We start from the raw sequence: 5,630 nt of genomic DNA on the forward strand, positions 1-5,630 counted from the left end.
CATAACAGTTTAAGTTCCCCCTGTCAAACCTCTTTTTTTAAAAAAAAAAAAAAAAAAGAGTACTTATTATTTATTTTAGTAATGAAGATGCCAGTACACTGTAGAGATACCGTCTCGCATGACCAAGACTACAGTGTAATGGCAAATTTATTTCACAAAGTACTCACAATGTAGATGTTTATTATACACAGGCACCACAGCCCACAGATCTCGTGTCACTTGCAGTACTGTCCTCAGTGTTCCATATACTTCCTTACTGATCACATGATAATATGCATTGTTACCTAGGACTAGTCTATCGTTGAAGTTAACCTGGGAAATACAAATTATGCATTAACAGTGGTTAGATAATGGGGCTCAACCAAATGACAATTTTTTTCGAGGTAGAGTCCTATTCCGATGTAAAAGTACCCAAAAAGTGCATTGGCGCACCCAAAACATCCAAAACGGTCCCTAAATCCCCTAAAATGTCGCTGAAAGGTCGCAAAAAAATAACGTTGAAGCAGCCATGGTTTACGTCAGTTCATGCGAGGTCGCATGAACTGACGTCATCACGAAAAAATGGCTGCCCGCGAAAATTATAGGGGCTCAACCAAATAGCAATTTTTTTCGAGATATAGTCCTATTCCGATGTAAAAGTACCCAAAAAGTGCATTGGCGCACCCAAAACATCCAAAACGGTCCCTAAATCCCCTAAAATGTCGCTGAAAGGTCGCAAAAAAATAACGTTGAAGCAGCCATGGTTTACGTCAGTTCATGCGAGGTCGCATGAACTGACGTCATCACGAAAAAATGGCTGCCCGCGAAAATTATAGGGGCTCAACCAAATAGCAATTTTTTTCGAGATATAGTCCTATTCCGATGTAAAAGTACCCAAAAAGTGCATTGGCGCACTCAAAAACATCCAAAACGGTCCCTAAATCGCCTTAAATGTCGCTCAAAGGTCGCAAAAAAAATAACGTTGAAGCAGCCATGGTTTACGACCTGGCATGAACTGACGTCATCACGAAAAAATGGCTGCCCGCGAAAATTAATGGGGCTCAACCAAATGACAATTTTTTTCGAGATAGAGTCCTATTCCGATGTAAAAGTACCCAAAAAGTGCATTGGCGCACTCAAAAACGTCCAAAACGGTCCCTAAATCTCCTAAAATGTCGCTCAAAGGTCGCAAAAAAATAACGTTGAAGCAGCCATGGTTTACGACCTCGCATGAACTGACGTCATCACGAAAAAATGGCTGCCCGCGAAAATTTTGTGCGTTTCAAAATTCGAAAATTTCAAACGAAGATTTCTCCTCTTAGGAAGCCTCGAATGAAATTTTAAGCATTTCTATTGAAATCAGCGTGTTTCGAACTTCCTTTATCAGCGAAGAAAAAAAAAAGTGGTTGAGCCCCATTATGTAGTTGGCAAACTATAGATCACACTCAGAAAAAGATGAGGTCCCAAAAATTGAAGTTTGAAATTTCCTCTATTTTACTTTCGATCCGATGAGAGTACTACAGGATGGGCATGTTGCGACGCAGACCACATGAGTCTAATGTAGCAGTTGTCTCATTGCTACGAAATACAAACAGTGAAACATGTAAAATCATCCTTAAACTTAAAGGGAATTGAGCTAAAAACTTTCAACTGTTCGTTCAAATATTGAATCAAACCATGTAAAATTTAGGGTGTACATTCGGTTGACTGGATCACCCTGTACATATCGTGATCCCTATTCAGATGAGAGCGGAGGTATCAGGTTCCCTGTACATTTTTTTTTCTAGTTAAGCAAGGTCTTTTTACTAAACTGTTACTTGTATGTATTCTTTAACCCATCAAATATACGAGACCTTGTTTAGATCAAATCAAAGAAAAAGAGTCCGAAAACCGGCATTATACAGATACATTTTACATAGGCAAAGGAACAGTATTATATTAGAAAGTCTAGCAACGAAAATCAGCGGACAGAACACAGCAACGACAGCACTTTCAACGAAATTTCCCCTGCGGCGCTGGCGTGCGTCATGTGGGCCCCACTGCTGATCGTTCTGGGAACTCTGTCGGCGTGTTTCGGGAACGGCTCGAGTAACGATGTGGTGCGGACGTTCAGTTCCGAGAACGGGGCTGGGCCGGGCCGATTCAATCATTTGGTGGTGGATAAAAACACGGGCCGGGTGTTCGTGGGCGCGGTGAATCAGCTGTACCAACTGTCCCAGGTAAGTCGGATGAGGTTGTTCAGGGAAGCCATTCCGCACAGTAATTTTTTTATTTACTCATCATCAAATCTTAGTCGGTCCAGAAATGGGTCGACTGCCATTAAAAGCGAAATCCGTTCACACACTAATTGCTCAGAACCCCACCATCTAGAAACCTGAAATTTAGTAGTAACATTCCCAATGTGTTATTTGTAGCCTTATTTTTCTTCTTACATTCTAAGTACGTACATTCAGGGCCGTATTTAGGGAAGACCATTTTTAGACATTTTTAACACTTTCCATACATTTTAAACACTTTTCATACATTTTCAACACTTCTCATTACAATTTTGTTTAGTTTGAGATAATGGTCAAGTACAATATCATACATATTTCTGGACATGGTCTTCACTTGGCTGGAGTGGATTACGGACTGTCCCCTATCTATTAGACGTTAAAAAACAAGACTATAGATAAAAGGACAGACGAGTTGATATATGTATTTCGACCACTACTATGGCCATCATCAGAACAACTCGTCTGTCCTTTTATCTATAGTCTTGTTTTTTAACGTCTAATAGATAGGGGACAGTCCGTAATCCACTCCAGTCAAGTGAAGACCTTACCCTCCAAATCTGTGATGCTATCTTTCACACCCCCAAAATTCATACCAAAGTCTCATACCTCATACCATTCAGTCACTGATGAACTTACCGACTTACTCTCCAAATCTGTCATGCTACCTTTCACACCCCCAAAATTCATACCAAAGTCTCATACCTCATACCATTCAGTCACTGACAAACTTACCGACTTACCCTCCAAATCTGTCAATCCATACAACATATTCACACACCCCAAAATACTCTCATACCAATGTCATTTCTCAATTTATTTAGGCTTAAGATACCATTAGATAAAGAAATTAAGCCATCACATTGATCTCGGTACCATAAGTTTTGTACAAAACAATAAAGTCTCATACCAGTCAGTCACTGATGAACCGTCTGACTTACCCTCCAAATCTGTCATGCAAGCCATTTACACCCCAATTGTACAGGAGCTAGGTGATTTAGAGTATAAAGTTCACCTATATCTTACATGTGGAACACTTGGACAGATATGCTCATGGGATGCGAATTTTTGATTGTGAGTTAAGAACAGTATTTTTTTCTGACTGCAACGAGTTGCGTAAAGTATTCAGCATGAACTTTTCCAAGTCAACTTTAAATATTAACCCCTGGAAGAGAATCGCAGGTGTGTTGTATGACAAGAAAATAAGTACAAAGACAAAAGAATATATGTACAAAATACAAAAATTTTGATAGAGCTTTCGAGGACTTCAAAGAGACCTTTTTTCTGAGTCAGTTTTACAGATCACTCAACAACTAATTTTTATATTTTTTCCCCCCAAGGAACATTATTTCAAAAAATTATTGGAAATCACAATACTAGTGTACTCTAAGAGTCTAGTGGAAGTCTACGAGTGTGATTGTGGTTCCATACGCCACATAATGTCGATTTTTTTTTTTTTTTTTACAAAATCATTGAAATTTGATGACAAAATGGGACTTTTAATTCTTAGCCAACAGTATAAATAAGGTGTATTAAATATAATACATAATATTGATGGAGGACTCAATCTTACCATCATCGTCATCGTCGTCATCATCATCAGGATCATCTTCAGGCTGGTCATCAGTTTTATTGCTATCCTTGGCGATGGGTTTCTTGGGTTCCGGTTCATCATCATCGTCATCAATACTGGCATCATCTTCATCATCTATGTCTTCCACGTCTTCGTTAAATGTACCGAACTTGTTCAAAGCGATCGGGATAGCCTGTTTGGGTTGTACTTTGTCTGGAAAAACAAGGTTTAATTTATTTTAATTCGCTATTAGTGAATTTATTTAATTTAGACATCCTTTGAAAATACGATTTTACTCAAGTTATGTTTAACAATGGATACTTAAAACTATCCTTTGTTGTATCCAAGCTTGTAAGTATCCATTGTTAAACATAACTTTTTATTATTATCATTATTTACTCTTTATTGTTTATAATTACATGTACACAAAATACACAGAAATTACAAGCAAGGGGCGAAATTATTGCCTAAGGCCTAAGGCAATCTCTACCATTCAACCCTAAACTTAAGTAAGATCGAATTTTAATTCGGTTAAAACAGATACCTTAAAACCAAAAAACTTTGAGCTAGAAATAAGTAATAGTAGGGTCAAAGGGTGCATAATATGGTAGCTGCTACTGGACTTCACTACTGGATGTTAATTGCTTCCTGGTCTTTGAAGACCGTAGATGTTGACATATTTATGTACATGAAAAAAAATTATCAGTCCTTGCTATCAAATCAACATAAATTTCGCAAAGGCTCAGTCAGGTTAAACCAAACAATCGCAAACCCTCATTTATCATTGGATAACAAAAAATTCAACTGTTAGTGAATTTAACTTTCTTGGCAGCAAACAAAGTCAACTGTAACAAAAGTATCCACTGGGGAACAGCCGAGAACATGAAGTGAAAATGAAGGGACATGAAGTGAAAATGAAGAAACATGAAGTGAAAATGAAGGGACATGAAGTGAAAATGAAGAAACATGAAGTGAAAATGAAGGGACATGAAGTGAAAATGAAGAAACATGAAGTGAAAATGAAGGGACATGAAGTGAAAATGAAGAAACATGAAGTGAAAATGAAGGGACATGAAGTGAAAATGAAGAAACATGAAGTGAAAATGAAGGGACATGAAGTGAAAATGAAGTTGACAAGAAGTTAGGGGGGAAGAGGGAAAGCTGACACAGTATTCAACAGACAAACTCGTTTCGTTTCAAATGACAGCTGTCAAAAAATGTATAGTATAGTAAAGTACACACAGTGAATTTTTTAAAAGCTGTGCCACGCGTACCGACGGAAAATTTCTCGTCTACCTAGAAGGTACATACAAAAAATGTATGAACCTTCATACAATAGATTTAAACAAATAAACCTACTTCTCTCTCAACCTACACCTACTACAAGTAGGTGTAGGTTGAGAGAGAAGTAGGTTGTACACAATAGAACTTTCGGGCAAATGAATGTTTTTAAATCGATAGCATTAAAGGGGGGGGCGGGAGAGGATTTTCTTTTTTCCTCTATTTTATGATGATTTAATATCTCAACTCATTTAACCCCCTACTCCGCTCCTCTATGGTAAATTGTTCACATTTCATTGCATCGTGCTCTGGTTTACTTCCAAACTGGAAAATGTAGAACAAAGTACAAAAACCCGATGGGATAATAAACTGTTTCGTTCCAAGACTTATAACTCGCTCGTAGACAAACAAATTGCACAAAACTTGTGAATACGAGCAAACATTATTACCAAACATAAATTTCAATTACACACAGTGCTCTCAGAGAGTTCGTAATAAAATGTCTTTTAGAAGCGAAATAATGC

General features: G+C 37.8%; 1 protein-coding gene across 1 annotated transcript in view; it reads right to left on the bottom strand.

Annotated features, from left to right (window-relative positions):
* LOC108253506 (amyloid-beta-like protein) overlaps positions 1–4,036 on the bottom strand; it is a gene marked incomplete in the record, with an annotated part of 68,697 nt that extends 64,661 nt beyond the window's left edge. Inside the window, 1 exon segment of the mRNA XM_017447603.2 lies at positions 3,826–4,036.
* Between the last annotated feature and the right edge of the window lie 1,594 nt (positions 4,037–5,630).

This window comes from Diaphorina citri, unplaced genomic scaffold (genome assembly GCF_000475195.1).
Source record: "Diaphorina citri unplaced genomic scaffold, Diaci psyllid genome assembly version 1.1 scaffold56, whole genome shotgun sequence".
NCBI classification, from domain to species: Eukaryota; Metazoa; Arthropoda; class Insecta; order Hemiptera; family Psyllidae; genus Diaphorina; species Diaphorina citri.